Source organism: Chiloscyllium plagiosum, unplaced genomic scaffold (assembly GCF_037043375.1).
Source record: "Chiloscyllium plagiosum isolate Xiang-an unplaced genomic scaffold, Cpla_swu_hap1 HiC_scaffold_27, whole genome shotgun sequence".
Lineage (NCBI taxonomy): Eukaryota > Metazoa > Chordata > Chondrichthyes > Orectolobiformes > Hemiscylliidae > Chiloscyllium > Chiloscyllium plagiosum.
Window position 1 is genome coordinate 86,559,884 of NW_028270165.1, and position 23,212 is coordinate 86,583,095.

Sequence of the window (23,212 nt, forward strand, 5' to 3'; positions counted from 1 at the left end):
TGAAGGCCTTCCCGCATTTGGGGCAGCTGTATGGCCTCTCCCCAGTGTGATTGCACTGATGAGCCTCCAGGACAGATGGGACACGGAAACCCTTCCCGCAGGGAACACACTTCCATGGTTTCTCAACGGGGCGGGATTCCTCGGGTTTCTCCATGGCGGAAGCTTCAGCTGCACACAAACGTATGTACAGCCCCTCCCCGCTGTGAATTCCTCTTTCCAGGCCGTATCACTGTTTCCGGCTCCACACTCAGTGCTCTGCAACAGTCGGGTCTCTCAACCAGTCCCACTGATGCTGAAACCTGGACTCCAACAGGAACCAAAAAGAAAGCTTTGATCCTTCCACAGAATCATAGTTGAAAATTGTGTGGTCCTGATGGATTGAGTGACTGTCAGACATTGACGTGAAAGTGAGGATGCTGGAAAGTCAGAGTCAAAACGTGCGTCGCTGGAAAAGTGCAGTGCGTCAAGCAGCACCCGAGAAGCAGGGGAATCAACGTTTTAGACATAAGCCCTTCATCTGTTGATTTTGAAACTTCCGTCTTCAGTTCTTCCGATAGTCTGTAAAACGAGATGACAACAGTCATCACTGCCAGTCCGGTTAAGAATGAGACATCAAGGCATTGACACCGACACCGACACCAGAGAGAAACTGAACATATAGATGTGGCAATGTTAGTGGCAAGCCAGAGTGATAGAGATATGTAGCACAGAAACAGATCCTTCGGTCTAATTCGTCCGTGCCAATGAGATAACCTAACCTAATCTCGGCCGATTTGCCAGCATTTGGCCCATATCAACTAAACCCTTCCTAATCGTATACCCATCCAGATGTTTTTTAATGGTCATAATTGTACCAGCACCCACCACTTCCTCTGGCAGCTCTTTCCTTAAACACACCACTTTCTGCATGAAAGACTTATCCCTTAGGTCCCTATTTTAAATTCTTTTGCTTGAGATTCGTACACACGTGATGCAACTGCAATACACCAAGTTCTGTGAACAACCAAACTTTTTTAAGCAAGTTCAGTACAAGCTGTGGAGAAACTCTTCACATTTTTCAATATGCTTGCACACCGCAGTACCAAAAAACCCCAAACCCCTTAAACATACAGTAAAACTGACACAGAGGCTTACAGTTGAAGTTAGAAGGGCAGCAGGAGAGAGTGTTTAGCAGACTTTCTCCACACAGTCCAGTGCTTAACTCACCCAAACAAGACTTCAGCTTTCAGGCCTGACTACTCCCTTTCATTATACAGGTCACTTCTAAAACATAAAATCTTTGGCCTCAAGTTTCATCCATTCACGTATAATCAAATATGCCTCCCAATACCCTTTTTCATCTCTAAACCAGTCGCTTCAGAGCACGGGTTTTTTTACTCACATTCTGAAAAAATACCAAGGACACAGCATCTTTGAGAAGAAGGACAAGCTTTTAGAAAAATGACCAGCATTGTGGCAGAGGGTCATAGGCCAAAGACTGGAAGGTGGGATTAGATTAGAACATAACGTGGAGTAGTTGGACTGAAGGGACTGTTTCTGTGCTGTTTGACTCAGTAAGAGAGAGAAGCAACAGCAGAAGCAGCAGCTTCATCACCTCATGGTCGCCCTTCCCCAGTCAGACAATGGCGCCGGGGGGGGGGGGGGGGGGGGTTGTCTCTGATTGGGAGGAGGACCACGCTCCTTCCGGTCCTCCAGGACTTCCTATTGGCCCATCAAAGGAATGTCACATGCAGTTTCCGCTGACAGCAAGGACATGGGGGTTTTCAGGCTCTAAAGTCATGGAACTCGATCTTGAAGACCGGAGGGCTGTAGGGTTTTGAAGTGGAATATGAGGCGTTGTTCTTCCATCTGGAGCTGAGCTTTGCTGGAACACTGCTGCAAGCCTGAGACAGAGATGTTGGCCAGGGAACAGGGTGGCGTGTTAAAGTGGCAGGAAAGCAGAAGCTCAGGGCCTTTATTTGCGGGCAGAACCGAGATGTTCTGCGAAGCAGTCATTCAGTTTATACTTCATGCTCGGTTGGGGAAACGACACTGTGAGCAGCGAATGCAGGAGACTAGGTTGCGGCAAATGTGCAGGTAAAGTGCTGCTTCACCTGGAAGGTATGTTCGAGCCTGGAAGGATATTCAGGAGGGAGCAGGTAAATTGTGCTTCTGAGTGAAGTCACGATTCGTAAAAACAGAATGTGGCAATTTAGACAGAATTAATATTTGCTTGCCGGCGATATGTCTGCCGGTGCGTGATGGGAGCATAATCCAGAAGGGAAACCATCTTTCCTATTCACTCAATGTCGTCTTTAGCAGCTTTCCCGTATAATGGCGCACTGTTGTGCACCTCGCCTTCTCATCTGCTTCCCAAAAAACTTCGACATTAATATTTCACATTGATGCACAGGCCCAATGTGCACAGTTGAAATGACACACTCGTGGAGGTCTGCGGGGTCTTCTCCTGTTCTCTGTACCCTATGTTGAGGAAGGCAATGCTTGTCACTGGTCACTCCGGTGTCAGAGAAAAGTTTAGAAAGAAAACGGTTTGATTTTCTGCCAGTAGAGAGGGCCCGGTTCCTGGGGACGGGCAAACGGCAGCAGAGAGACAGAATGAGAAGCAGCTGTTCATAGAGTCATAGAGATGTACAGCGTGGAATCGGACCCTTAGGTCCAACCCATCCATGCCGATCAGATATCCCACCCCAATCTAGTCCCACCTGCCAGCACCCGGCCCATATACCTCCAAACCCTTCCTATTCATATATCCATCCAAACGCCTCTTAAATGTTGCAATTGTACCAGCCTCCGCCACTTTCTCTGGCAGCTCATTCCATGCACGCACCATCCTCTGCGTGAAAAAGTTGCCCCTTAGGTCTATTTTATATCTTTCCCCTCTCACCCTAAATCTATGCCCTCTAGTTCTTGACTTCCCGACCCTAGGGAATAGACTTTGCCTATTTATCCTATCCATGCCCCTCATAATTTTGTAAACCTCCATAAAGTCACCCTTCAGCCTCCGACGTTCCAGAGAAAACAGCCCCAGCCTGTTCAATGTCAACTATACTTCACTCTGAGCAAGACTCAGCTGGTTCAAGAGGTAGAGCGGGGGCGCCAGCACCCTGGCGGTGTGGCTCGTTGGTCTAGGGGTATGATTCTCGCTTTGGGTCTTTGTTGACGCAGACGTGCGAGAGATCCCGGGTTCAAATCCGGAACAAGCCCGCGTTTCGTGCCTTGCGCAAAAGCACCTGTTCAATTTTCTCAAAAAGCACCTTCGTTAAACGGGGTTGGGCTCCCTGGCGTACCAATGGGACAGAAAGCAGCGAAGTGAGATGATTGGCGATACCGTTGAATAGGTTGACAGCGTGAGTGGTGCGGTGTTTGAGGGCTGTCAGCGATGAGGGTCGATTGGAAATTTGGGACAGCTCTCTTCGGAGAACAGAAGTTTCAATATCTGGCCTGATTGAAGCTTTCCAAGTCATGCGACGTCGAGACAGAGAAAGTAATGTCGTCAAAATGCTCCCACGCCTGAAAGGATCGGCAACGATTCGGCAGTGTTTTAAAGTCATGAGGAAAAGAACCAAAAGTGACATTAGGAAGAATACTTTCGGACAGGGAGTGGTGGTTGGGGTCAGTAAATCCCTAACTGACACTGACAAAGAGGCAGATTCATTAGACGCAAACGGGAATTCGGTGGTCATGTTTAAATAACAGTGTGCAGAATTACATGGAGAAGGCAAGAGAATGATACGAATAGAGACCCACGTTCACTTACTGTGTCGACCCAGCAGAGCGAAGGTGGGCCGCATGGCGTCTATTCAGAGTGAAATCACAGTTCGACCAACAGAATGTGGGAAGTTAGAAAAAGTTCATATTTACACAGCCTCCATACGTCTACGCAACACTATATAAGACGACAGCAGTGGAGACCTTTGACATCAGTCTCCAACGTTCATGCCACGTGCCAGACGAAAGGCTGAAGGGACCTGTGGAAAAGAGCGCAGTGCGTCGGAGCGGAGTGGCGCAGAGGGAGCATGCTGGGCCCATAACCCAAAGGTCGATGGCTCGAAACCATCCTCTGCTATTGTTCACTGTCTCCTTGAGCGACTTTCCTTTGTGAAGGCTCTGTATTCGGCATCTTGCCTTTCAAACGACTGTCTGAATGCCCTGTATCATACCGAAACTCACACCGTTCAAGGAACTTCGTTTTCGAAGTCTGAGTGGTCTTCTCCTGTTCTTCGTCGGTTTCCTATGAACTGAATCGCAAAACCACTTCTCTGAGATGCCAGTGAGCTGAGATGCATACCTTGTGATTTCGTGTCTTGCCTGCTGTAATTCGCCACGCCGGTTCGGACGTGAATGACAAGACGATCAGTATGTCAGAAACTGTATCACCATTCAGACACAGCCCCTTAGTATTCGGACAGATATCACTCATTGTGAATCACCTCAGAAAGAGACAAGTGGCTGAGAGTCACCGTGGACACGATGGGCTTGACCGCCTCTGTCGGCGGGAGAACGATGGTACGTGTTTATGCCGTCCCGCTGCCTGTCTATGGGACAGAGAGACTGAGGGAGCGACAATGGTTCATTTAACCGTCCCTTCCTTGTTGGACTGCCTGCAGTCCCGCAGCTCAGGGCCGTGGGGCTGACTCTCAGTGAGTGAAGGTTTCACTCGGATTCTCTTCATCTGGGGCACTTAGGTTCAGATGTTAACTGCTGCGCGGTCGCAGCGATGAAAGCGATGCCCACTTTGCGAGAGATTTTCTGTAAGATTGCTGCGTGAAGACGAATTCTGAACACCAATCAGGCTGCACAACAATGTACTCATATGAATCTACGTGACGGAAGAGTCCTCGGTGTCCATTTCTCTCTGCCCCGCCTGCATAGCATCTTTCTATCTCTCCGATAACAGATGTTTGGAGGAAATTCACAATCAAAGTTTCTCACTTCCCACTCATTAGATTACTTACAGTGTGGAAACAGGCCTTTCGGCCCAACAAGTCCACACTGACCCGCCGAAGCCCAACTCACCCATACCCTTACATTTACCCCTTACCTAACACTACGGAGAATTTAGCATGGCCAATTCACCTGACCTGCACATCTTTGGACTGTGGGAAGAAACCGGAGCACCCGGAGGAAACCCACGCAGACACGGGGAGAACCTGCAAACTCCACACAGTCAGTCGCCTGAGGCGGGAATTTAACCCGGGTCTCTAGCGCTGTGAGGCAGCAGTGCTAACCACTGGGCCACCGTGCCGCCCACAAAGTTTAAGTGATACCTCTCACCCCAAAGGGATTGGGAGTTAAAGAGCAGAAGAGCGAATGGACTCTTCCCTCCCTCTAGAAAAGCGTACAAGTAGAAACAAATTGGGTTAATTATCCGCCAGTGGAGATAGACCAGTTCCTGGGGATGAGACATACATCAGCGCCCCGGGGACAGAATTACAAGCAGATGTTCTGGTAACACTTTGCTGCTTGCAATTCTTGGAGCAATGTGGAATGTATTTCACACTGAGCAAGTTTCTGCTGGCTCAGAGTCTCTAGTTTACATTGCTCTCTGAGTTTATATTTGCACATCGGCGACATGTCTGCACAACGGCACATGACACTACAGCAGTGAAGATCTTTTGACGTCATTCTGGAACATGCAAGTCACACGCCAGATGAAAAGCTGAATACTTCTCTGGAAAAGCTACCGTGCAATGCAGGAGAATGGCACAGCGCTGCATGCTGGGATCATAAGCCAGAAGCAAAACCATTTTCTCCTACTCACTTAATGTCTTTCGTAGCTTTCCCGTATAACGGCGCTCTGTTCTTTTCCTTGCCATGTCATTTGCTTCCCAAAACTTCGGGTATCTGAGCTGAATATATCACATCGATACACAAGTCAAATTTACACAGTTGCGCTGGCACCCTTGTGGAGCTCTGAGTTGTCTTGTCCTGTTCTCTGTCGATCTGTCCTGATCTCGTGTGAAACCTCTTCTCTCAGATGGCAATGAACCGGTGAAGTTGAAACACATGACTTGCTGTTTTAGTCCATTTCCCGCAGTAAAGAAACCAACGGTGTAAGAAAAGACTTCCTGCAGGATTGTTGTGTTAAGACAGATTCTGAACACCAAGCAGGCTGCACAAAAATGCACTGATATCAATTTACCTGAGGGAAGAGTCTCCGGTGTTCATTTCTCTCTGTCCTGACAGCACAGCATCTTTCTATCTCTCCGTTAACAGGACCTTTGGAACAAAGTTGTCCATTTCCTATGCATGACTGTAACTGACTTATCCTGCCTCACGCAATACTGTGAGAGAGGAGAAGAGTGAATGGGCTCTACCTTCCACCAGCACAGCTTGCAAGTAGAAACGAAATGGTTCAATTATCCACCAGTGGAGAGAGTCCGGTCCCTGGGGACGGGACAAACAGCAGCGTGCTAGGAGCAGGGAGACAGATTGAGAAGCAGATGTTCTTGAAACTCTTCCTTACTTGCAATTCTGGGAGCAATGCACAGTGTATTTCATACTGAGCAGGTCTCAGCTGCTTCCGGAGGTGCTGCACCCATGGCTGGTGGCTCGTTAGTCTGGGATATGATTCTAGCTTTGTGTCTTCGAGCATATGCAGCCGTGTGAGAATTCCTGGGTTCCAATCCCAGGTGAACCATCATTCCTTAAATTGACCTGAGCAAAAATACCTGATGAATTTTCTCAAAAAGCCGTTTCGTTAAATAAGATCGGACTGCCTGAATTAGGGACGGCGCAGAGCTGCCATTGCAGTGAACACGGCGAAGGGAAACACTTGTTCAAAGTGAGAACAAGAATTGCAGATGTTTCGCCCGCGCAATCCGAGTCTGAATGAATCCTCCACCTGTATTACGCTCAATTCTGAGGGTGACACTTCAGGAAGCGGGGAAGTGAAGTGATTGCAGACGGCGCTGAACTGGTTAAGGTGAATGGTACCGTCCTGAGGAATGTCAGCAATGAAGGGAGATTGGAAAGTTTGGGGCAGCTCTCTTTGGAGAACAGAGGGTTGAAAGCTGGTCTGATTGAAGTTTTTCACGTCATGAGGGTTTTAGACAGAGGAAATAATGCAGTGAAAATGCTCCCAGGCCTGAAAGGATCGAGAACGATTTGGCAGAGATTTAAAGTCATCAGGAAAATTAGTAAAAGTGACATTAGGAAGACCGTTTTCGCACAGGGAGTGGGGTCAGTAAGTCGCTGTCTGACAGTGACAAAGAGGCAGATTCAATGGACACAAAAGGGAATTCGGTGGGCATGTTCAATGTAACAATGTGCAGATTTACAGGGAGAAGGCGACAGAATGAGACACTTATTTACATATTGTGTTGAACCAGCAGAGCTAAGGTGGGTTGCGTAGCCTCAGTCTGCGCTGTCACACATTTCGTGTTTCTGAGTGAAATCGGAGTTGGACCAACAGAACGTGGGAAATTTGACAACGGGTATATTCTGCTCAACAGGATACTCCATCACAGCAATGAAGGTGTTTTGACATCATTCTCGAAGGTACATGACACAATGCAGATTCAAAACCGAGCATTCCTTTGAATCACGGAGTAATTTGTTTACAGTTATTCAGTTGAGGTGAGCGGAGTTGCGCATTGTGAGCCACTCCAGTTGATAGGTCGAAGCCGTTTTCTCCTGTGTGATAGTCCCACCAGCACTGCAACTTGCTGTGCTTCCAGTCAGTAGATGCAGCTCACTACCCCATACTGATACACGGGCCACGGTGACCCAGCTGTGGTGACAAGCTTGTGAATGTCTGAGTGCTCTTCTCCTGTCCCCTGTCTGGCTGCTATGATCCGAATCATCAAACCTCTCTTCTCCTAGATAGGAAGAAACTGGTGAAGGTGAAACACATCAGTTGCGGTGTGTTCCATGTGCAGGAGGCCCTGCAGTAATTCCCCACGCTGTTTCACACAAAAGCATCCTCTCGGTGAATTACGCTTGGCAAAAAAATCGATTGAACCAAATCAGTGTCCGCCACTGGATTTTACTGACACCGTTTATAAAGTTTCGGCTCACCGTTCATGTGGAGAGCGGCCGTCAGACGAGAGTGATTGAACGTTTCCGCAAAGAAGATTTGGCTCAACAGATATTCGGAGCAAACGTCCTCCTTTATTGATTTGAAATGTAAGAAGTTGACGTTAGTGAGCCTGACGTGATTTGAACACGCACCCTTCTGATCTGGAGTCAGACGCGCTACCGTTGCGCCACAAGCTCACGCATTCCCTGCCCTCTCCTTCATGCTTAAGGGAAGTGATCGCACTGCAATGATTTTACGTTATGAGAAACAAGGGAGATCAACAGTTCATGTCTGTTCTGTCTCTCCCTCCTCTCCTTCTGTCTCTCGAAACAATTTCCAACTCTACCTCAATAAAAAGGAGAAAGAACTGTGGATGCTGTGTATCAGAAACAAAAAACAGGAGTTGCCGGTGACCCTTCCACAGAACTGATGGTGATTGGGAAAACGTTGGTTTATATGCAGGAGATAGTGTGTGTGGAAGGGACGAGGATACTATGGGTTTCAGGCCCTAGAATTATTGAATTCGATATTGGGACCAGATGGATGTATGGTCCCCAAGTGTAATATTCGGTGCTCTTCGTTCTGCTGGTGCTGAGCTTCGCTGGAACACTACAGCAAACCTGAGACAGAGATGTTGGCCAGGGAACAGGGTGGGGTGTGGAATTGGCAGGCAACCGGAAGCTCAGGATCTTTTTTGCAGGCAGAACGTAGATGTTTTGTGCAGCAGTCACCCAGTTTATGCTTCGTTTTCCCCAATGAAGATGAGACCACTTTATGAGCAGCAAATACCGTAGACTGGGTTGTGGGAAGTGCAGGTAAAGTGCTGCTTCACCTGGAAGGCAAGTTTGGGCCCTTGGATAGTGAGGAGGGAGCAAGTAAATGGGCTGATGTCCCACATTCGGCAGTTACAGGGGAAAGTGCCGTTGGACTATTGGGGTGGGAATGGGGTTCGGGTTGATGGGAATGAAGAAAGAGTGGACACAAGGTATAACTCCTGCCCATTTACCTGTCTGCCAAATATAGGAATTTGTTAAGTGTGTCCAAGGACATTTTCTAATTCACAATATGGATGTACATACTGGCGAGGGTGCAAAACCTAAGGGCCAGCAACTATAATTCTATGAACATTAGAATAGTGATTGAAAATAATATATCAGATCTAAAAGTTGAAGTTCTAAATTGGAGGAAGACTCAGGTATTAGGCAAGATCTTTGAAAAGCTGATTGGGGGCAGATGTTCGCAGGTTAAAGGACTGCTCGAAAATGGGAAGCCTTCAAATATGAGATAACAAGAGTCCAGACCCAGTATATTCCTGATTCGGAGATGCTGGTGTTGGACTGGGGTGTACAAAGTTAAAAATCACACAACACCAGGTTATAGTCCAACAGATTTACTTGGAAGCACACAAGCTTTTGGAGCGATGGTCCTTCATCAGGTGATTGTCTGATGTATACTATATTCCTGTTCGGGTGAAAGGAAAGGCTGGTAGGTTGGGGAATGCTGGATGACTAGAGAAAATGAGATATTGGTTAAGATAAAGAAGGATGCACATATCAGGTATTGGCAGAGAGATCGAGTGAATCCTTAGAGTATAAAGGCAGTATGAGCATACTTAAGAGGGATATCATAAGGGCAAAACGTGGACATGAGATAGCCTTGGCAAATAGAGTCATGGATAATCCAAAGGGATTTTATAAATACATTAAGGACAAAAGGATAACAAGGGAGAGAATACGGCCCCTCAAAGATCAGCAAGGCGGCCTTTATGTGGAGCTGCAGTAGATGGGGTGGGGGGTGCGGGATACTGAACGGATATTGTGCACCAGTGTTTACTGTGGAGAAGGGCATGCAAGATATAGAATGTGAGAAAGTAGATGGTGACATGTTGAAAAAATGCCCATATTGCAGATGAGAAATTGCTGGATATCTTGATATGCATAAAAGTGGATAAATCCCAAGGACCTGATCAGGAGTACCCTAGAACTCTATGGGAAACTGGGGAAGTGATTGCTGGGCCTCTTACTGAGATATTTGTATCATTAATAGTCACAGGTGAGGGGCCGGAAGGCTCGAGGGTGGCTAACGTGTTGCCACTATTTAAGAAAGGTGGTAAGGAAAAGCCAGGAAACTATACACCAGTGAACCTGACATCCGTGATGGGCAAGTTTTTGGAGAGAATCCTAAGAGACAGGATTTACATGTATTTGGAAAGGCAAGAATTGATTAGGGATAGTCAGCATGGCTTTCTGCTTGGGAAATCATCTCTCATGAACATGATTGGGTTTTTTGAAGAAGTAACAAAGTGGATTGATGAGGGCAGAGCGATGGACTTGATCTCTCTGGACTTCAGGAAGGCGTTCATCAAGGTTCCTCATGGGAGACTGGTGAGCAAGGTTTTATCTCATGGCATGCAGGGACAACTAGCCATTTGGATACAGAACTGGCTAGAAGGCAGAAGACAGAGGGTGGTGATGGAGGGTTGCTTTTCAGACTGAAGGCCTGTGACCAATGGTGTGTCACAAGGATTAATGCTGGGTCCGCTACTTTTTGTCATTTATATAAATGATTTGTATGTAAACGGAGGAGGTATAGTTAGCAAGTTTGTCGATGACACCAAAATTGGAGGCGAAGTGGACAGTAAAGAAGGTTACCTCAGATCACAATGGGACCTTGTGCAGATGGGCCAATGGGCTGAGGAATGGCAGTTGGAGGTTAATGTAGATAAATATGAGGTGCTGCATTTTGGAAAAACAAATCAGAGCAGGACTTTTACACTTAATGGTAAGTTCCTTGGAAGTGTTGCTGAACAAAGAGACCTTGGAGTTCAGGTTGATAGTTCCTTAAAAGTAGAGACGCAGGCAGATTGGATAGTAAAGAAGGCGTTTGGTGTGCTTTCCTTTGTTTGTCAGAGCATCGTGGATAGATTTTGGGAGCTCATGTTGCCACTGTACAGAACAGTGGTCAGGCCACGTTTGGAATATTGCATGTAATTTTGGTCTGCTTCCTATCGGAAAGATGTTGTGAAACTAGAAAAGGTGCAGAAAATATTTACAAGGATGTTGCCAGGGTTGGAAGTTGGAGGGTAGGAAGGTAACTATGAATCTGGAATACTGCATTTCCCGCGGCCGGAGTTTTCCCACGGCACAAAGGAGGTTTTCTAAAGTATATTTAAACCCCTTGCTTTGCTTGGACTCAAACTGCATTGACTTGGAGGAGAGTTGGATTTGCAAAGTGTCCTCCCCTCCACACGTGCCTCAACTGCAGGACAGCTGTCCGGCCCGCCCTCCATTGTTGACGTCACAATGCGATGCAGCCCTGTCAGTTTCAGAGTGAAACTCCTTCCCTCTGGGCAACATCTGGGAGCCAAGCAATGTCTCCCCCTTTCCATATACCATCCTCCAGCAGCCAGGGGAAAGGGGAGGTAGGGGTGGGTGAAACATTGTTCACTTGTCGCAAGTGGAGTGAATCCAGGGAGGGAGCAGACACTCCAAAGGTGCTCAAATACTTTCTATCTCTCTTAAAGCTATTTTCCCTGTGTATTCCCTCAGTTTGGCACGTATACAGTTTGCACCCTAGAAAAGGATTGCTCCTTTCCTCATGTTCACAACTAAAAGGTTAAATTCACAAGGAACTGAGCAGCATTTACGGGATTGGCACATTGCTCAAAAAAAGTAAGATGGCTGGGGCCTGTGGCTCGTTGGTCTAGGGGTATGATTCTTGCTTCCGGCCTTCTGGTGCGTGGGCATGCGAGAAATCACGGGTTCAAATCCCGGACGACCCCTTGTTTCTTACACTGCCTTGTGCAAAAACGGCCAGTCAATACTCTCAACAAGCAGCTTCATTAAACGAGATCCGACTGCCTGAGTCAGGGCTGGGGCAGAGCTCCCGTTACAATGAACGCGGCAGGGGCAGCACTTATTCAAAGCGAAAACGCGTTTTACTTCACACAGAGGGTGGTGGGCGTTTGGAACGCGTTGCCAGCAGAGGTGGTAGAGGCAGGCACGGTCGATTCATGAAAGATGCGTCTGGATAAATGCATGAGTGGGTGGGGAGTAGAGGGATACAGATGCGAAGGAATTGACCTACAGGTTCAGACAGTACATTTGGATCGGCTCAGGCTTGAAGGGCCTGTTCCTGGGCTGTAAACTTTCTTTGTTCTTTGTTCAATATGGTGTATATCTGATACTGTTGGCTGTTGTAAAAGTTTCTTTGTAATTATTATTCACCTTCTAATGTAGTAATGGAGTTACGTCCTTTTTTTGTCATAATTTTTTTATTTAATAGGTTAGCAGGAAGTCATTCAGCAATTTTACTGCCTTTCTTTTCTCAAGCAGCGTTAACATTTCATTTTCATATCCTTGATTCAGCTCCATTTCCAGCATCTTTGTAGGCAGTTTGTTCCATGTTATTGTCACTGAAATGAAGTTTTCCTCCATGCACAGCTAAGCCGATCTGGCTGCATGAGGGTTTTCAGGTTTCTGTGGCCTGGATAATATGTGATCAGCAGACATCTCGCAATCTACAGGAATTGCCACCAATGTTATGTTCATTAACTGTACTGACAGTGATCACTTATTTTGTGATTTTTCTTTGTAGGAAGACGTGCAGAAAGAAATCTTATAGCAAATGATACATCAACTTCTGACAGAGCCACTTGATTCATTGGGACTTGAATATCAGCAGCCATTCCAATCAAGAAGGCATGTTTGCTTTTGTTTGTTTGAGAGATTTTGGACAGTCCTGTGGCAGGAAGAATACTGAGACACCGAGTGAGGGAGATTCAGTGCGCTGACTGTGAAAAGTGCTTCAAACCATTTACTCAGCTTGGAGGAATCAAAGTCTCACCCCTCAAGGTGGGAAAGGCTATGTACCCGTTCTGTTTGTAATTTCAATCCCAGAGCAAAACAACGGAAGCTCCCTCCAAAGGGGAAACCTTGGAAATGTGGGGTCTGTGGGAATGGATTCCCTTCCCCATCCCTGCTGGAAACCCACAGACGCATTCACACCGGGAGAGGCCATTCACCTGCTCAGTGTGTAGGAAGGGCTCAGTCGGATCAGCCATCTGCAGACGCATGAGTGAGTCCACAAGTGAGAGAAGCCATTCACGTGCCCCATGTGCGGGAGGGGTTTCACTCAGTCAGCTGCACTGCTGACCCACCAGTGGGTCCACACCGGAGAGAGGCCATTCACCTGCTGTCAGTGCCGGGAGGGCTTCACCTGCTCCTCCCACCTGCGGAGGCACCAGTGCGTTCACGCGCCATCGCAGGGGGATTGAAGGAGCGATGGCCGAGTGCCAAGTGCTTATGCACGAAACGTCGATTCTCCTGCTCCTTGGATGCTGTCGGACCTGCTGTGCTTTTCCAACACCACACTCTCGACTCTGATCTCCAGCATCTGCATTTTTCACCTTCTCCTCGAGAGCAAGGTTGGACTTGTCTTTTATTCACTCATTCACTCCTTACAGCCTGTCCTTTGTTGTGGCCTAACTGCACATACATCAATGCAAGTTTCAGAAAGATTTGTGCAGCTTTTGTTTTGAAAAAAAAAATAACATTCTTCCCGACTGTAACGAAGTTTCTGAATATATGGTTTTAGTTATTCTCAATTTTAAAAATCAGCTATTTCTCACATGCCGTGTTTCCCAGGTAAAGTCATCACCATCCATTCTCTCTCTTCCCTGAGAAAGACTTCATACAGCGATCAAAGAGGGCTGAGGCACGAGAAAGGACGATTGTGGGGGTCGGCGGGGGGGGGGGGTTGGGGGAGGCAGTGAGGGGGTCGCTGATGGTGGTGGAGAAGGGAGGGAAATGGACAGGGGTTCAGAGGGTTGGGGGAGAGAATAGAGGGTGCAGTGTGAGGAGAGAGAATGGGCAGGGGGCAATGGATGGGGAGAAAATGGACAGGGGGCAGAATGTGAAGAGAGAGACAGCACAAATGCCACCTTCTCCAGGACTCGTGTCAATGTCCCACGAACTGGAACCCACTCCTCCCACATTTCTCAAAATACGCATGGCTAAGGTAGTGGAACCATATCATCCCTACAGGCCATTCACACCGACCTTCCCAACAGCATCTCATTTAGACTCACTCGTTTACGCTACAGCCCTGCAGTTCCCCATGGCTATTTCCTGACGAAGGGTTTTGCCCGAAACGTCGAGTCTCCTGCTTCTCGGATGCTGCCTGACCTGCTGTGCTTTTCCAGCTCCACAATCTCGACCCTAATCTCCAGCATCTGCAGTCCTCACTTTCCCCCAGTAAGGGGTGAATGTTCTCGTCCTAGTCGTTTAAATCTTTTAAAATCTTTCCCCACACCCTAAACCTTTACCCTCTAGTTTTGGAATACCTCTATCCTGGGGAAAAGACAGAAACGTTGAGCAGCCAAACAAAATGCAAAAGAAATAAAATGTCGAGGCACAGGGAAAAAAGATCGGCAAAATAAAATAGCTTCGGCATTTTTCTCTCGTATTCGCATTTGGACGCTTAATATTTGTCATGATCGGGAGGTGCCCGTGTTGGACTAATGTGTACGAAGTTAAAAAATCACACAACACCAGGTTAGTCCAATCGGCTTGTTTGGAAGCACTAGCTTTCGGAGCGCTGCTACTTTATCAGGTGGTTGTGGAATATAAGATCGTAAGATCATAAATTCTGGGTCTTACGATCTTATACTCCACAACCACCTGATGGAGGAGCAGCGCTCTGAAAGCTAGTGCTTCCAAATAAGTCTGTTGGACTATCACCAGGTGCTTTGTGATTTTTAACTTTAAAATTTGTAACAAATTCCTGCACACTGAGCATGCTCCGCGGTGTCAGCAAGCACTGCTTATCCTCTTGGGAGTACGCAGAAACGGCACGCGAGCCAATTTCCGTGGAGCAGTGGACAAGCTTGCAGTGGACAATGGCCTCCAGAGCAGGCCATTGTGAAAATGCGGAGGTTGGACCATGAGCTCTGAAGCTGCTGTTGGTCTCTTCTCTCTGCATAAGGTTAAACTTCACCCCAGACTGTAACTTCCTTCCTCTGTCTAACATTTGTGAGTACAACAGTGTTTTTCTCACCACCTTTTCATTCTGGGGTTCAAGAGTGAACCGAGGCAGGGGCCAGACTCTGGAAAAGTTGATCCAGTCTGTGTGTCAACTTGCAAACACATGGAAAATGCAGTACCACAATGTGAAGTTCTAGCCTTTGCAGTATAAAAAAAACTGAAAGGAGGTGCATTGTTTAAATGGTGATCTGTTGAGATGTGGTGAAAGTGAGATGCTGGAGATCACAGTTGAATATTGTGGCGCTGGAAATTCACAGTAGGTCAGGCAGCAACTGAGGAGGAGGAGAGTCGACGTTTCGGGCACGAGCCCTTCATCAGGATGATGTGTGGATAGACCAAGGGGCCTCAGTGTCCTTCTACACCAGTCACTGCCAGTTGTCAGAAAGTGTAGCAAGCAATGAGCAAAGCAAATGGTATATCAGCAAGAGGAATTGAGTTCAGAAGTGGGGATATCTTCCTGCAGTTAGGTCGGTTAGTGAATGTATTCAAGGCTGAGTTCATGTGACTTTGAAGAACAAAGAAGTTATGGGAGAAGGCAAAAAAATGGTTTTAAAACCAGTACAGAACAGTTAGAGAGTCATACAGCACAGAAACAGACCATTCAGGTGAACTAGTCCATGCTGGCGGTGTTTCTGAAACTAAACTGGTCCCACCTGCCAATGATTGGCCTATAACCCTCCGAACCTTTCCTATTCAAGTACTTATCCAAATGTCTTTTAAACATTGTAACTGTACCTGCATCCAGCAACTCCTCTGGACATTGATTCCTCAAACGAACGACTCTTTATCTTTTTTTAAAAAAGGTGCCCCTCATGTCTTTTTAAAATATTTCTTTCTTCACCTTCAAAATTTGCTCCCTAATCTTGAACCACCCACACTAAGGAAAGAATACCTGCCGTTCACCTCATCTATACCTCTCATGATTTTATAATCCTCTCTAAGGTCACCTCTCAACCTCTGATGCTCCAGTGAAAAAAGTCCTAGCCTATCCATCTAGATGCAGGTATATTTATATCCAGTTATGAACTGTTCAATACTGGTGCCAGCTGGAAAGACAAATGACCTATTCCTGCTTCCAATTCTCTCACTGTGTCCAGGACAGCAAGAGACCAAACGACATAGGCGCAGACATTAAGCCATTTAGCCCATCAGATCTGCTCCACCATTCAATCACGGCTTATACGTTTCTTGACCCCATTTTGAAATATAGATTTTGGAAAGGCAGATCAGGGAAGGATCTGCACATTTGATGGGGAGTGTTGTTGAATAAACATACCATGGAGTGCTGGTTCATCGTGGAGTCGCAGGTAGACAGGGTAGCAAAGAAGGTGTTTGGTATATTTGCTTTAATAGGTCAGTGCATTTCAATACAGATGTTGGAAGGTCATGTTGCGGCTGTACAGGACATTGATTAGGCCACTTTTGGAATACTGTATTCGGTTCTGGTTTCCCTGCTACAGGAAAAGTGTTACGAACTTTTGTAAGGATTTGGAAAAGATTTACAAGGCTATTGCCAGAGTTGGAGGGTTTGATCTATATGGAGAGGCTGAATAGACTGGGCTGTTTTCTCTGGATCATTGGGGGCTGAGGGTTGACTTTATAGAAGTTCATAAGGAGCATGGATAGGGTGAATAGCCAAACGTTTTTCCCCAGAGTAGGGGAGACCAAAACTAGAGGTCATAGGTCTGAGGTGAGAGGGGAAATATTTAAAAGGAACTTTACAGGCACCTTTCTCACGCAGAGGGTGTTGTGTGTATAGAATGAGCTGCCAGAGGAAGTGGTGGAGGCTGGTGTAGTTAAAGCATTTCAAAAGGCATCTGGTAATAGGGAGAATTGAGAGGGGTATGGGTTATGTGCTGACAAATGAGACGATGTTAATTTGGGATATCTGGTCAGCACGGACAATTTGGACTGAAGGAAAGCAGAAGTGTCATTGTGAAGACTGGACTTTCAGAGCAGCTTTCAAAGATGTTTTGTCCTGACTGGGAGCAGTAGCGACAATGAAACCTTTAATTTGTGAGACAGCAACTGAGTGAATGAGGACATTCAGGATATTGGTGGAAAGTGGGAATTTGTTGCAATGTGGAGTTGAAGTGATTTAAGTAAAGTGTGCTGAGCAGGGAGCCTAGTGAAGGGTTATGTGAGTTTTTGTTTAAAACTGCTCATTTCTTTCTGCCTCCAACATTGTATTTCCAATGCTGTCCATCAGTGGGAGTGGTGAATCAGCAACTGGTATCGTTCGAAGCCTTATGATTTTCAGGACTGCAGGTATAGCATTGTCTCATCAGCTTTGTAAAGATTACTGGCAGCAGCGGGAGGCGTGGGCTGGATTCACTAGAAATGATTAAGCAGTTAGAAAACACATGTACAAGAGGGCAGGGTGGGACTTGTCTTTCGATTTGCAGAAGGTGAGAGGTTCTGGTGCTGCGGTCCATGGCAAACACAACTGCGGTAAATCATAGAATCACTACAGCGTGGAAGCAGGCCATTCATCCCATCAAGTCCACACTGACCCATCCGACGAGCATGCCACCCAGACCCACCCTATCTAGTTGTTTCTATGGTGAGTGAGACTACGTCACAAGATTAGGGGGAGGAGGTTTAAGACAGAGGAGAAGGAACTGCTTTTCCCAGAGAGTGGTGAATCATTGGAATTCTCTGCTCAAGGAAGCAGTAGAAGTAGCCATATTCAAGACATAGTTAGATGGGACTTTGTATGGTAGGTGAATTTAGAATAGTCAGGATAATGCAGGTAAGAGGAGCTGAGACGATGGATCGATGAGCCATGATCTTAATGAATGGTGGAGTAGCTCGATGGACCAAATGGCCTACTCCTGCTTCTATTACTGGGAATGTATGAACATGCATTTTTTATGGCCAATCCGTATCAAGGCAAGTGAGCAATGTAGTGATGTGGAAATGAACATCGGAGATTGATAGAAAGGGACACGGAATGTAAATGTCCTAGTCCAAAGATGTGCAGGTCAGGTCAAATGACCATGCTAAATTGTCCATAGTGTTAGGTTCATTAATCAGAAAGAAATGGGTCTGGGAGGGTTACTATTCAGGGTGTCGGTGTGGACTTGTTGGGCCGAAGGGCCTGTTTCCATACTGTAGGGAATCGAATCTAATCAATCAAAACTGGATTCTACAGAACACAAGAATTGAAACTGAAGACTGTATGGCTGAATGTGTGCTGCAATGTAACACAACTGAATGAATTGACTGCACACGTTGAAGAGAATAATTATGATCTGAGACTCCTTACAGGGACATGGCTTCAGGATGACAAGGATTGGATCTAAATATTGAGGGGGTACGTGGCATTCAAGTTGAATAAGAAGCGAGGTAAAGGTCGATGGTTGGCACTGCTAATCAAAGCATTAATAACATGGTACTCTGGTGTCAGCTCGGATTTCAGGTCCTGATTTCTCTGTCCTCTTCTCCCTGTTCCCAGAGAAAGATATTGTCTGTTCTCAGCTCAGCTGGCTTTCTGCTGAAACTTTGAGCCCCTTTTACACCTTCCAGAGCAATAAAACATTCAGTCGATCAAGGCCCAATCCACAATATTCTCAGCCTGACAACCATCCAGACTGAGAGAGTCATCGGAGCAGGGAATAAAACAAGAAAAATGAAACAAAATGAGACATAAATGCACATTTGGTGCTTAAAGTGTGTTCATTAGATAGTAAACCAGAATTAGGGGTGTCCCAGGATTCTTATCGTCCCCTACTCGAGGAATTCTCTCTCCCTAACAATATTTACATCAACAGAAATAAAGCATCTGTTATCAAATAGACATAGAGATATATAGCACGGAAATAGACTTTTTGATCCAACACATCCATGCTGACAAGATATCCTATATAAATCTAGTGTCCCATTTGATAGCATTTGGCCCATATCCCTCCAAACCTTTCCTATTCACACACCCATCCAGATGCCTTTTAAATGTTGTAATTGTACCAGCCTCCACCACTTCCTCTAGCCTTTTTACCCTATCCATGCCCCTCATGATTTTATAAATGTCCATAAGATCACCCCTCAGCCTCTGACACTCCAGGGAAGCAGCCCCATCCTATTCAGGCTCTCCTTATACCACAAACCCTCCAATCCTGGCGACATCCTTATCAATCTTTTCTGCACACTTTCAAGTTTCACAACATCTTTCCTATCCTACAGTAGGGAGACCAGAATCGAATGCAAGAATCGAAAAGTGGGTGAACCAATGTCCTGTACAGCTACAACATGACCTCCCAACTCCTATACACAATGCATTCAATGAGTCAAATGGCCTCTTTCTGCACTGCAGCAATTTAATGATTTGATTTTGTATCAGAGTCAATTTCAGTCACTATCTCTGGTTTATGGTGTGTCAGGGTGGGATCGCTGGTACCAGAATTGCATGCAATACTCCAAACGTGGCCGAACCAATGTCTTCTACAGTCGCAACATGACCTCCCGACTCCTGCACTCAGTGCACTGACCAATAAAGGCAGGCATATCAAACACCTTCTTCACTATTCTGTCTATGTGCGACTCCTCTTTCAAGGAACTATGAACTTACCATCGAGTCATACAGCATGGTCATGGACCTTTGATCCACCCAGTCCATGCCAACCATAATCCCAAACTAAATCAGTCTCTCCTGTCTGCTGTTGGCCTGTATCCCTCCAGACCTTTCCTATTCATGTACTAAAACAAATGTCTTTTTATTGTACCCGCATCCACCGCTTCCTGAGGAGGTTCATTCCACACATCAAGCACCCTCTGTGTAAAATTAGTATTTGAATGGCAAGGATGAAGTTGAATTGAAATGGTTCATTAAAATAAACAGCTTCTACTAAACCCCCGACAGCAGGTATCGTAGCAACTCCAACTCTGGAATCTCTCAAATCGATATTTCCATGGAGTGGAGGGGGGAGTAAAGTGTTGGATTCACAGAAGTGGGAGTTTTCTGAGAGTGTAAAGCTAAAATTAAACCCTGTGCTTTGCTTGAACTCAAACTGCATTGACGGGGAGGAGAGCGAAAGGAGTTTGCAAAGTGTCCTCCCCTCCCAATGTGCCCTCCCTCCCCCATTGTGGACGTCTCAACATGGAGGTAGCCCTGTCAATTTCAGAGTGAAACTCCCTCCCTCTGGGCAACATCTGGGAGCATTGCAACGTCTCCCCCTTTCCATTCCTCATCCTGGGAGGGGGAGAGAGAGGGGCGTGGGTGGGGGGTTGTGTTGGGTGGAGACTGTTCACTTGTAGCAATTGGAGTGACTCCATGGAGGGAGCAGGCTCTCCAAAGGTGCTCAGATGCTCTCTGTCCCTCTCAAAGACATTTTCCTTGTGTATTCCCTCGGCTTGGCACGTATAGAGTTTGTACCCTGGAAAAGGTTTACTTCTTTCCTCATGTTCAAAATTATAAGGGTAGTTTCTCATGGAACTGAGCAGTATTTAAGGGATTGGCACATTGATTTCAAATGTAGACATCTGTTGCTTCATATGGTGTATATCTGATATTGTTGGCTGTTATAAAAACTTTGTGGCTATGATTTTTCACCTTCTAATGCAGAAATAGAGTTACGTTCTATATCTCTTGTCTCTTTTGTATTTACTAGGACAGCAGGAAGTCATTCAGTAACTTCACTGGCTTTCTTTTCCCAAGCAGTCTTGACATTTCATTATCATATTCGTGATTCAGCTCCATTTCCAGCACCTTTGTCGACAGCTTGTTCCAGGTTATTGCAATCTAAATTAAGTTTTCCTCCAAACATACTGAAGGCTATCTTGTTGCATGAGGGTTTTCTGCGTCCTGCATAGTATATGGTCAGCACTCATCTGGCAATATACAGGAATTGCCACCGATGTTATGTTCATTTAACAGTACTGACAGTGATCACTCAATTTGTGATTTTTTTTGGAGGAAGACATGCAGAAAGAAATCTGAAAACAAATGATACGTCATCTTCTGACAGAGCCACTTGAATCATTGGGGCTTGAATATCAGCAGCCATTCAATTCAAGAAGAAATGTTTGCTTTTGTCTGTGTGAGAGATTTTGATCACTGGTATGGCAGGAATAAAACTGAGACACCCGAGTGAGGGAGATTCAGTACACTGTCTGTGAAAAATGCGTCAAGCAATTTACTCAGCTTGGGGGATCAAAATCTCAACCCTCACAGTGGGGAGAGACTATGTATCCATTCTGTTTTGAATTTCAAACCCAGCGCGACACAAAGAATGCTCCCCTCATGGGGAAAACATGGAAATGTTGGGACTTTGGGAAAGGGTTCCCTTCCCCATTGGGGCTAGACACCCACAGACGCCCCACAGACGCGTTCTCACTGGGGAGACGCTGTTCTCCTGCTCAGTATGTGGGAAGGGATTCAGTTGGCTGTGCAGCCTGCAGACACACCAGCGAGTTCACACCAGGGAGAGGCCGTTCACCTGCCACCATTGTGGGAGATGATTCATTCAGTCGTCCCACCTGCAGACACACCAGCAGGTTCACATTAGGGAGAGGCCGTTCTCCTGCTCTCTGTGTGGGCAGCGATTCATCGATGCATCCCACGTCCTGAAACACCAGCGGGTTCACCTGGGGGAGAGGCCGTTCACCTGCTCTGAGGACAGGAAGGGATTTGTCGATTCTTACACCCTGCTGACCCACCAGCCGGTCCACAGCGGAGAGGCGCCGTTCACCTGCCCTAAATGCGAGAAGAGCTTCAGTCATTTGGGCAACTTGTGGAGGCACCAGCCGATCCACACCAGGGAGAGGCCGTTCACATGCTCTGTGTGCGGGAAGGGGTTCACTCAGACATCTACACTGTAATCAACCAAAGGGTTCATATCATGGAGAGGGCGTTCATCTGCTCTCCGTGTGGAAAGGGCTTCACCCGCTCCTCCCACCTGCGGAGCCACCAGCGAGTTCTGGAATTTTTTGAGGATGTAACTCTGAAGATGGACAAGGGAGATCCAGTGGATGTAGTGTACCTGGACTTTCAGAAAGCCTTTGATAAAGTCCCTCAAAGGAGGTTAGTGAGCAAACCTAGGGCGCATGGTCTTGGGGGCAAAGTACTGACTTGGATTGAAAATTAGTTGGCTGACAGGAAACAAAGACTAGTGATAAATGGCTCCTTTACAGAACGGCAGGAGGTGACCAGTGGACTTATGCAGGGATCAGTGCTGGGTCCGCAGCTTTTTACAATATATATTAATGATATAGAAGATGGTATTAATAGTCACATTAGCAAATTTGCTGATGATACAAAGCTGGGTGGCAGGGTGAAATGTGAGGAGGATGTTAGGAGATTACAGGGTGACCTGAACAGGTTAGGTGAGTGGACAGATACATGGCAGATGCAGTTTAATGTATGGTTATCCACTTTGGTGGCAAGAACAGGAAGGCAGATTACTACCTAAATGGAGTCAAGTTAGGTAAAAGGGCAGTACAAAGAAATCTGGGTGTTCTTGTACACCAGTCAATGAAGGCAAGCATGCAGGCACAGCAGGTAGTGAAGAAAGCTAATAGCATGCTGGCCTTCATAACAAGAGGGATTGAGGATAGAAGCAAAGAGTTTCTTCTGCAGCTGTACAGGGCCCTGGTGAGACCGCACCTGGAATATTGTGTGCAGTTCTGGTCTCCAAATTTGAGGAAAGATATTCTGCCTATTGAGGGAGTGCAGCGTAGGTTCACGCGGTCAATTCCTTGAATGGCAGGACTATCTTATGTTGAAAGATTGGAGCGACTGGGCTTGTATATCCTTGAGTTTAGAAGCCTGAGAGGGGATCTGATTGAGACGTATAAGATTATTAAAGGATTGGACACTCTGGAGGCAGGAAACATGTTTCCGCTGATGGGTGAGTCCCGAACCAGAGGACACAGCTTAAAAATAAGGGGTCGACCATTTAGGACAGAGATGAGGAGAAACGTCTTCACCCAGAGAGTGATGGGTGTGTGGAATGCTGTGCCACAAAAGGCATTGGAGGCCCAGTCTCTGGACTTGTTCAAGAAAGAGTTGGATAGAGCTCTCAAGGATAGTGGAATCAAGGGTTAAAGAGATAAGGCAGGAACAGGAAACTGATTGAGGACGATCAGCCGTGATCATAACGAATGGTGGTGCAGGCTCGAAGGGCAGAGTGGCCTACTCCTGCACCTATTGTCT

General features: G+C 46.5%; 1 non-coding gene across 1 annotated transcript; it reads right to left on the minus strand.

Annotated features, from left to right (window-relative positions):
- Positions 1 to 8,145: 8,145 nt before the first annotated feature.
- On the minus strand, positions 8,146 to 8,217 carry trnaw-cca (transfer RNA tryptophan (anticodon CCA)). Its single transcript has one exon. It is a non-coding gene; the product is annotated as a tRNA-Trp (tRNA).
- Positions 8,218 to 23,212: the final 14,995 nt, after the last annotated feature.